At 38.3% G+C, this 10,771-nt stretch overlaps 1 long non-coding RNA gene across 1 annotated transcript; it reads left to right on the top strand.

Annotated features, from left to right (window-relative positions):
• Window positions 1–818: 818 nt before the first annotated feature.
• On the top strand, window positions 819–5,933 carry LOC139687919 (uncharacterized). The gene is made up of 3 exons (XR_011700692.1): window positions 819–897; window positions 3,970–4,151; window positions 4,326–5,933. It is a non-coding gene; the product is annotated as an uncharacterized lncRNA (long non-coding RNA).
• Window positions 5,934–10,771: the final 4,838 nt, after the last annotated feature.

Genomic DNA, 10,771 nt, shown 5'->3' with positions numbered 1-10,771 from the left:
AATGCTACCCCAGGATATCCCAGTGCACTATACAGTCCGTCGGATGGAACGCAGCTGACTCATGGCACTTCCGAGGCGGGACTGGCAACGCTGCTTCACATGTGCCTCGACCCTCCCTCCCCATCTCCTCTGACCATTCATCTAACCCACCCTCCCCGTTATGTACAAGTTCCCATGCCTCTAAGTAATATACTCAAAGAAAACTAAGGAAATACTCGGGTCCATTCTATCTACTGAGGGATAGTATTTATTTAACCGAGTGCCCGATTAAATTTTCCTTACAGCCTGTACTTATAGCCAACTTTTTTGAAACTTGCAAATTATTTTCCGGGTCGCAAGGCCTTGGAACCATCATTGGGCTCATTTACTTACATGTGTGTTAAGGCATGTATTTGTATAGTCATGGACTAACAATGAGACCCAAGTCTGGATTCACGGAATGGTCACACGATGGCTCGTTTAATGACGCGCGCGCATTTCTGGAGGGGCACGCAATTGCATTGTTGGCTGGCGGTCTTCGAGGCATCTGTGAGTATACTCGGCACTCAAACTTTCGGTGAGGAAGGGAGCGGTCAACAGCGGGACTCCAGTTCGCTCCAGTGCCAAGCCGTGTGACGATACGCGAAATGCCCACTTTCGGAATTGAAATGGGCTAACAATTCTTTCCGCCTCCTTGTCCATCTTCCCGATTCGATTTCGCTCTCTCTTGCGCGAAGTCTCCCACTCAATAAACCCCCTTAGCCTCCCCCGCCTTCCCCTCTAAGTCCTTCCCTTACTTGCCGACGTGAATTTGGTCTCTCCAGTTAGCTTTGAGAGCCGTGATGGGCCAGCTGATCGAAGCGGGTGGACTCGTCGCTATCCCGGAGTTCGTGGAACCGGCGAGGGCATATCGTCAAGGTACTCTGGAGAAGGCTAAGCGGTCGAAATCACGGGTAGCTCTATATAATTGTATTACATATATATATATATATATATATATATATATATATATATATATATATATATATATATATATATATATATATATATATATATATATATATATGGGTAATACTAAGGTTGCAATCACGGCTGCGGCAGCTTCCAATTCTTTTGTACGCGTTCATTGAAATTACGTTTTGCGACGTCCAAGTCTTCGTCATTTTAGATGCTCCACAATACATAATCTGATTACTTTCAGGGCAACCCCTCTCTTGGCATGTGATTCGAAATGGGGAGGGACTGCATATTCGATCGCGTGTCAAGTGAATAAAAACTCAAACTGGAGTTTGTAGTTCATTCCTTCGGACGCGACGGTGGCATCGTAATTAGAATCGCGCTCGCCATCGAAGCAAAGAGGCTGTGCGCTAAAATCTATCGTTGGTTTTTCGATCGACTGGAATGCATTTCCCAGGTATCCCTAAAAGGAAAACAAACCTCAACCTTCCCGGTGCGTTGGATTTCGGTGACATAAGCCACAAATTCCTTAGTTTTGTCAGTCTTAAAAAAATACTATTTTGAAATTGCTTTTCCTGCACATACGCTTCAGATGAGGTCACTCCTAGGCCGAAACAAGTCAAGCGTTCTTCGTCACCTTAGGCCTATTGCAGGACAATCACCAGAACAAATTTCCACCCGTTTCCAAGATGAGAATATATTGGTAAAATCTTGTAACTTAAGGTTGTTCTTTCTCTAGTGAGACAATTTGCCAAATATTTTCCCTCATTTCCAAAATATTAGCAGTGAGATGATGAATTATTTATATTATTTCTCAGCGAGTAGAAATTGTGTAAACGTTGCCACTGTAATAGTGCCGAGAATAAAAGAATACTATGTATCTTCGACAAAACTATACATTTGTGGCAACTAGTTTCAATGTAAAGACATAATCCTTGGATCATTCAAAAATAAATTTCCATGCAATCAAGCCTGAGATTGAGTGCATTATAGGGAAGAACGTTAGTCAAGACAGGTGACTGTAGGAATATATTAGGGATATTAGGTGAAACTGAGGGAAGGAGGATGAATGTGGAAGGGAAGGATTTATTGTCTAGCTGATACCTTTCTGAGTCACCTGGCATTTTCCATGTATACCTGCGTCAATTGTGGTGTCTAAACCAAGTGTTGGTGATGACTAACCCCTGTCTCCTGCAGAATACAACTGCTTTCTCCCCACGGTCATTCCTCGTGCCTAAACCATAGTCCCCTACTTTATCACCATCTCTTCCCTCGCCTACCGTCGCATTCCAATCCCCCATCACTATCAAATGTTTCCCTGCAGGAACACAAGTGATTTTGTCCTCTAACTGATCGTATATCCTATCGACCTCTTCCTCCTTATGGTTGCTCGGTGGCATGTATACCTGAATAATAACCAAGTTCGTCGGTTCTGCTTTTATCGCTACTAGTAATAATCTATCCGTTACCTGCTCTATGTTGACTACGCTTCTCCCTACCTCTTCATTTAATACTATGGCAAGCCCTCGTTGGCTTTCGTCCCCGCCCCTGTATATTATTCTATAATTATCACTTCAGTAGTCCCCGCTATCCTTCCATCTCCCTTCGCATAGACCTAAAATATCTATTTTTCCCCTTTCCATCTCTCGCTTAACAGTCTCCAATTTCCCTGTCCTCATCATTGTCCTAACATTCCACGTTCCTATTCTAACTAATTTTGTCTTCTTCTCCTGCGTCTTCTGTCCTGCTGCTGCTGGTTTTCCCTTGCAAGGGTTTCGTGGGATGACGACCGCTGAAGCCTTGCCTCCCCCGCTGCTGGGCACGACACATGGCCGATTTGGCCGAGCCCCATAGTTGCCAGGACTCAAAATCTCTATATAGTCCATCATGTTAATCTTGGGAATGATAATTGAGGTGGTTTCCCGTTGCCTTCCTTAGCAGTGTTTTTAACGTAACACCATCACTTATTGGCCGCCCCACTGGGGTCAGATGCCATTGCAGCCGCCTCACTGAGGAACAGATGCTGCGTGGACTACCTTTCGTCTGGCTCCTAACCTTCGACCTATCTGGCATGGGTGACCCTACCAGGAGCAATAATTATTGCTCCTGCCAGCACAGCTCTAGGGGTCATCGGAGCTACAGCTGGTGCCCCATTCGATGAATAGAAAGACAACAAAGCCTTACCGCTCATAAATTTGTATTTTTCAGCAATGGTTTGTGTATTGCTGCTTTGCCAAGCTAAGTGTGTTCCTGGATGAGAGGCCTGACAGGCATCTTAAGTTTGTATGAATGTGACTTCAGTGTTAAATACTGCCCAGACGCTATAGGATATTGGCAATAGAATGGATGATGAATTGATAGGCACAATCATACTGCGAGGATTACTAGCAGAGTATACTTTTTTTATTGCTTTAGTTCTAACATTAGCATAATGGATGTTGTACCTTCCTCCGGTGTAATAATGATGATAGTCAGAGTTAAGGGAATAGCTACCTATGTTGTTTATGTACACAATTAAAAACATACTATAAATATGAGTGGTACCAAATTTAATTCCTGTAATATTGGCCTGGTGAATTATGTTTCCCAGTCATTATTCTGATGGCTTTATTTTGCATTTTAAAGATGGTTAGAGAAATGGCAGCTGATCCCCAAAATATTATACTCTAGGTTACATTTGAATGCATTTCCCCAGAGTATAAATTTAGTACTGTTTTGCTAGTAGTCTCATGCAGGTGTCTTAATAAATTGCACGTGGAACTGACCTAATGCTGAATGGTTTTTACATATGTATCCTAAGGAATATTTACACAAAGAAATACCTAAACATTTACATTCCGTCACTTGCTCAGTTGATTGTCATTAATTTCCACCAGCAGACTGTCACATTCTTATTGTGTGAAAAGAACACCATTTTACTTTTATTTTCATTCAAGTCTATATAGTTATCTGTACACCACTTGTTTATTGCAAATGTAGCAGATCTTGATGAAAAAGGTAGGTGCTTACTAATGCATTTTGAGTTTCCCACAGGTTATCCTGGTGAAGCTTTCTCAACCACTATTTATCTAAAGAAAAGAGGACACCATAATTCAGTTCGATTTATCCCAGAAGAGTTTCGGATCGGGCATAAGGCAGATATCAACCATTATAGAACTCTTTGATTCTTGGTCTAAGTTCATATAGCTCGAGAAATACAAAGGAGAATCAAAAATGTATGTTTATATAGATTATGTATTAAAACAAAAGGTTATCACATCACTGATCTTAAGAATCTGAAAAGAATTGTCACAGTACATGATGTTTTCTTGAAACTGATTTGAAAGACAATAGACAGTGAACCAGACATGTAGCCAAATACAAATGCTTGATGTTTTTATCCTGTTTAGTTACAGAATATTCTGGAATTCACAGAGTTTAAGAGCCCACCATGCCAAAGGAAGATAATTCACATCAAGATGTGGATGTACCAGATGAGCTGTAGGAACTACTTCAAGAAATCCCATGGCAAGGGTTGTTGCTGAGAGACACAGAAGATAGAGCTATCTACCTGCAAGGTCTAAGGAGAATGTTGTGAATCAAACTATAAGTTGTGACGATGGCCCTGTTAGTCTTTAGAACACCATGTTCACACCCAATTCAAAAGGCTGGGAAAAAGCCAAGCATGAGGAGATTAAATCACTTAGGGAAAACAATTAGTTGACAAGGCCCAGAAGTGCTAATATTGTTGCACAAAAATGAGTATTTAAGCATAAAAATTGCTGTTAAGGGATTCAATCAAAAGTACGGTGTGCATTTTAGAGAATACTGTGGTTCAACGGGATTAGAAGTTCAACTCCTAAGAATCCTGTTTGCTTGGTCAATTTAGAATAAGTCTGATATTAAAAATTCGAATGTTACAGCTGTCGATCGCCTCCCCTAAAAACTACTACTACTAACTGCTTTTTCTAATGGATATTTTAAGGATGCATTGAAATAGGGAAAGAAGATAAAGTTTGATCTTCAAAGATCATTATATGAAATGGCTTAATCTCAAAGAGCTTGGGATGAAAAAAAATTGATAGAGCATTGATTAATGAATCTTATATTATTTCTAAACTTGAACCATGTGTTTAAGTCTGAAGATAAGGGAACAGTAATTTTAGTCTAGTTTGTAGATGACATTTTTAAGTTTAGAAAAAAATGTTAATGGAAGGAAAACTTAAGTTAGAACTGATAACATGTTTCACATTAAGGTTCTTTGCGCTGCCACAAATATAATAGGGATATATGTCAGGAGGGAGGGAAGCCAATGTAATTTATCTTGACCAGAGAAGATACATCTAGGGAATATTATAAATATATGACAAGGCAAAGCCAAGTGTGTGTGTACTTCTATGCAAGTAAATGAGAAACTTGTAAAAGGTGATACCTTTGTAAATTCTCCTTATCAAAATTTGATTGGTTGTATTATGCACTCGGCTGTAAATATAAGAACTGATATTGCTAAAGTAACCAGTGTACTGTCTCAGAAAAAGACATGTCACCAAGAGGAGCACTGGCAATGTGCATTCAGAGTACTGCAATATTTTAAGGGAACCAAAGATTATTGCCAAGTGTTCAATGAATGCAAATATTCTAAATTGCCCAGTTATGTTGATGTTAATTTTGGAGCTGGTTGTCCTGATAGCAGGTCATACATGGGATACTTTCCAAATTGGGAAATGAAGTCATATTTTAGGAAAGTAAAATTCTGTTGAGACTTCAAGTGCTGCTGCTGAATATGTGGGTTTATCACAACACGCCAAAGAAGCAATGTGCCTGTGTATTTTATTGATAGAATATATGAACTTCTTCCAACAGTTTGTATGTTTGTAGACATTTTCACTAAGTCCCTTCATGGAACCAAAACCTAGAAATTTTTCTACAAGAGGTTAAATTGTCTCTTCAGCCAAGAACTTGTGTTTGTAATATTGAGCTGAATGTGTATATTTTTATAAAGTATCGGTACCTAGATTAAGGGCTACATTGGAATATTTTTCATTTTATCATTAAATGCTTATCTAGTTACTGATTGATGTTATCAATGTACCAAATTACATGATTTCTCTTTTTTCTATGAATGAGAGCACATGGTGAATAAAGCCCCAGTATGTTTCAGTACCTTGTACAATGTCCTACTTTATTCAATATTTGCAATGCAAAAGTATTCAATAGCAATAAATACATGGAAAAAACTGTGTATTGGTTCTGCTACATAGATTGCATTCTTTGCCAGTGGACAGGGTCAAACCACCGGTTCGACTCCTTCCACAATTACCTCAACACAATCCATCCTCATCTTTCCTTTTCCATAGAAAAAGAAGTTAACGGCACAATTAACTTCTTAGACCTGGAAATTACCATAAAAGAAAATAGACATGAGTTCTCTATTTACACGAAACCCTCTTATACGGATCATAGAATTCCCAATGATTCTGCCCACCATTTTTCGCACAAATATGCAGCCCTCCACTCGATGACCCACCAGCTCCTGCACACCCCCGTTCCCCATAAATTTTTATGATGAACTAAGAACAATTACGAAAAGAGCCACAAGCATTGGATACAACCCAAACCTAGTTGGAAAAATAATTCAGGAAAAGCAGAAAACAATGGCCATAAGTCGAATTTCCCCTCTTAGTCCTCAACTTCTAAAGACTTGAAGAGGTGTTTGATCTTATTCCTAGGAGCTATCTCTCATAAAATCTCAAATCGCCTTCCAACTACACTCAAAGTGGCCTTTTACCTACCCCTTACTTTCTCCAAACTCTTAGCTAATGACAAAGACCATCAAGATAACCTTTTAAAATCGGGCATCTACAAACTTAAACACGATAATTGCAACACACATTATAGCAGCCAAACCGAGAGGAATTTCAAAACATGAGCCCAAGAACACGCCAGGTGCCACAGAAATGAAAACCCCAATTTCCTCTTCTCTAAACAATTCATAGATTGTAAACATAATTGTAATTTTGTCCCGGAAATACTAAATACAGGTATCCTGCCTAAAGGATTAAAAGTGGATGCTCTAGCGCTAATCGAGGTTTGAAGGCACTTGGCAGACCCCAATACAATACTTTGTAACGAGCAATTATACACTCATCCCTCCCCTCTAACTAACTAAGGAACTAACCTTGAGGGTAAACAAAGCCAACTGTTCAACACACCCATTTGCCCCTCCCATGACCAGATCAAATGCCACGTATTAACCAATGCAACAACACGTCTCCATTTTGTATTCTTTTTCCTTTACCCGGATAAACCCTGATCGCTGACTTTCACATCCAGAAAACCCCAACCAACCTTCAACTTTCCACTCTCCCTCCTACATGGCTACCCCTCTCCTCAAAGGTAAACAAATCCAAAGGTTTTACGTACCCGTCCTCCCATTACCCTTCTCATATCCTGGACCAGACCCATTGACTAGTCATAACCAAGGAGCCATTGCCTCTCCTTCCCTTGAACGTATCCATAACCACCACATTTGATATCCCGAAAAACCAAACCCCCCCCCCCTTCAACTTCCCCCTTTTTCCTCTGTCCAAAGGGTATGTATTCAATGGCTGTGTGAGTAACCTGTACCTGATGATGCTTTAAGTCAATGAAATGCATTGTACCTTAAAGCAAAGTATGAGGAAAATTACAAACTTATTCAATATGGACTTATGATATTAAGTCTAAGGCTATTTGGAGAATCATTAATAGGGCTGAAATGAATATCAAACCCCCACTCTTTTACCTGGAGGATGAATCTGGTGACTGCATAACATTCTCCACAGCTAGCTGCTGCATTTAATGAAATCCAAACTCAACCTGGCATCACCCATCCCAATTTACTCTCTCCTCTGCAGCATCCTTTATCATATAACCCTGCTCTGAATCTGACCTTCCTTTAAATCCAGAAAAATGGCCACCCCTACAACCAACCATAAAGTGACTCCTTAGGTGAAGCACTTTCAGTGGTGAAAGTTGGACTCACTACTGCCTGCATCCATGTACCCTATGTAGCCTCATTCCCAGATGCATGATAATTGTTCATGCTTTCACCAATAGTCAATATTACCTCACAGCCATATTGCCAGTGGAAAGATACCATAATACCTATAATATTAAAAATTGGCAATTATGGAAATAATATCGCCATAACCTAAAGCCACATAAAAGATTTCTCACAAAAATTTTTGATAAGGTAATGCAAACCCAAATATCTGGAGACGTTCAATATGTTTCCTGTTACCCAACATAGGTTTAAGTAAGGGAAGTCCACATTTTCTCTAATGTATGAAGCACTAGTCATAATTCTAATTCTCTGGATAACAAACAACAGACATTGTATCTCTTTTTTGACTTATCAAAAGCATTTGATCATGTTAATCATGCTTGGCTTCTGGAAAAACATTGAAATCAAGAGTCCCATAGAATGGTTCAAATCTTATCGAAGTTATATATTATAGTAAAAGTATTTGAACAGCTTTGGTGCAATTAGGATATCATTAAAATAGAGGGAATTGCAGATTTTATTAGAAGGCCATGAAAATGGACCATGATGGTGAGGTACTGCATGTAAATCGATTTTTCTTCCTGAATGACCCTTGAATTTCTATCATTGAATCAAATAAGAATACCAGTTTCTATGGTCATTTTTTCCACTATTAAGGTCCGACTAATGTCTAATGGATTTTCATGTGATTACTGGAATATTTTTAATTGATTTCCCAAAAGAATCAGGATATTATAAATTATTGATTAATTAGAAGGTAGTACATATATAAATTAAACATTTGAAATACATGAAAACAAATAAATTGTAAAAAATTCAGGAAGTACAGATTACTTAAGTACTCTACGAAAGGTGATCCCTCTATTACAGGTATGCACAACTGCTTAGTCTGAATTATACATATATTATTTACCATATATTTTCCAAGCAAATAGATAAAAACTATTGCTGGTCACTATTAATATAGCATAGATATTCTAATGTTATCTCTAATTGCTTTACTGCAATGGTGACTTTCCTTAACTAATATTACCATTCAAAACATTAGGGCAGAGAAATGTTTATAAATCAATATCACTGATATTGGATTCAAAAAGAGTGCCTGGGTTTGATCGTGGGTGATACCTCTGGGCATTATCATTAAAGTTTTGTGATCTTTTGAGTTCGAGCTCTTCCTGGCAAACCACAAGTGGCACAGGGAACTGGTTCATATTATTATTCTTCTCTTATGTGAATATCATGTCATGTAGTATGAAGAGAGTTCTGTTCTAGCCTGTCAAACCAACCTTTGGGTTTATTATTGTGGTTTCAGATATCCAAGCATACTATACATTTTTTAGCATGGGCCACACATATTAAAACATGGGTACTAGAGTTGAAATAACACTTCCATTTTTCAAAGAGTTGCAGGCAAGAGCCAACCTAGGTGTAGCTTTCCAAATAAACACCAATCAAATTTTCAAATGTGGCAATAAATATGTTGCAATTAAATATGATGAAAACATTCCCATAAATACAACTCATATATTTTTTCAAGATAGTGATAACTTATGATCTCACAGCAACTGCCGCTTTAAATTGGCACAGGAAACACACATAGGATATTAATGTCTATCAACCAACCCTTCTTTACTCAAAATTTTCGTCCTACAATGATCTTGATTTTAGTCTACATTTTCCAAGAACCAAGTTTTTATGACTGAAACCAAATTTAAAGCATTTGAAATTGAATGGAGAAATCCAACATATAAAATGTTCCCTTTGCTTATAACAATTAACATTAACTCTTATTAGTGAACAGTTAATAACCTTTGGGTTATATACAAATTTGAAATTGTTATTAATCTAGTACAACGTCAATGACTTCCAACTCAGTGTCGGGATGCTATTTTTCACTTATATGTGGATACACAGGAAGTCATTCTCCCCAGCACCATTTGCAACAGAGTAGAATCATCTTTGAACCTCCAAAAATAAATTAACACACATATTTTGAACGTGCCAAAGTTCATAGTTATATTTTTACAGTCAATGTAACAAGGATGAAAGCTAAAGGTCAGCCTTGTGTCACTTAATTAAGTGAATTAATTGAAAGAACTATCCATCTTCAACGTAGGTACTTCAATAATGCCTCTTCTATCAATGACCAGCTGTCTAAGTCAATCCATGCTACACTTCTGCTGAATGAGTGGTGCAAGCAAAACTCCCTCTCACTCAATACAGATAATAAAGCTAAGTATACTTTACTAACAAAAATAAGCCAAAAGCTACTATCACTATCAATATTGAAGTGAAACTGATTCCACAAAATACCAGTTCTCGCTTCCTGGGCATTGAAATAGATGGTAAATTATCTTGGGATGATCATATTAACAAGTTACATTATAAATTAAGTCCCAATCATTTTCTCATCAGAGTGATCAGGCACACCGTTAGTAATAATGTCCTATCAGCTGTGTATTATGGTTATTTCTATTCACATGTAAAGTACAATGTCATTTTCTGGGGTTCCTCACCAAAAGCTAGTACAATATTTAAAATACAAAAAAGGGCCGTTCGAATAATGGGCAATGCATCTTTTAATGCCCCCTATTTAAAAAGCTCCACACTCTCCCTTTTCTACCTATGTGTATTACTTATATCGATGATATAGAAGCACCCACGAGAGCAATATAATGGCACAGTAGAACACAAATTGAAACAGGTAACACATAGAGAACACCCACATTGCAGATTGTTTGAGAATTCAGCCTCCTTCAAGGAAAACTGTTTTGTGTTACCAGTTTTATTTTGTGTTCCATTGTGTCATTA

Source organism: Hetaerina americana, unplaced genomic scaffold (assembly GCF_022747635.1).
Source record: "Hetaerina americana unplaced genomic scaffold, ioHetAmer1.1.p SCAF_2, whole genome shotgun sequence".
In the NCBI taxonomy this organism is placed as follows: domain Eukaryota; kingdom Metazoa; phylum Arthropoda; class Insecta; order Odonata; family Calopterygidae; genus Hetaerina; species Hetaerina americana.
The sequence above is the reverse complement of the archived record's forward strand: the minus strand, read 5'-3'. Positions and strand labels throughout refer to the sequence as shown.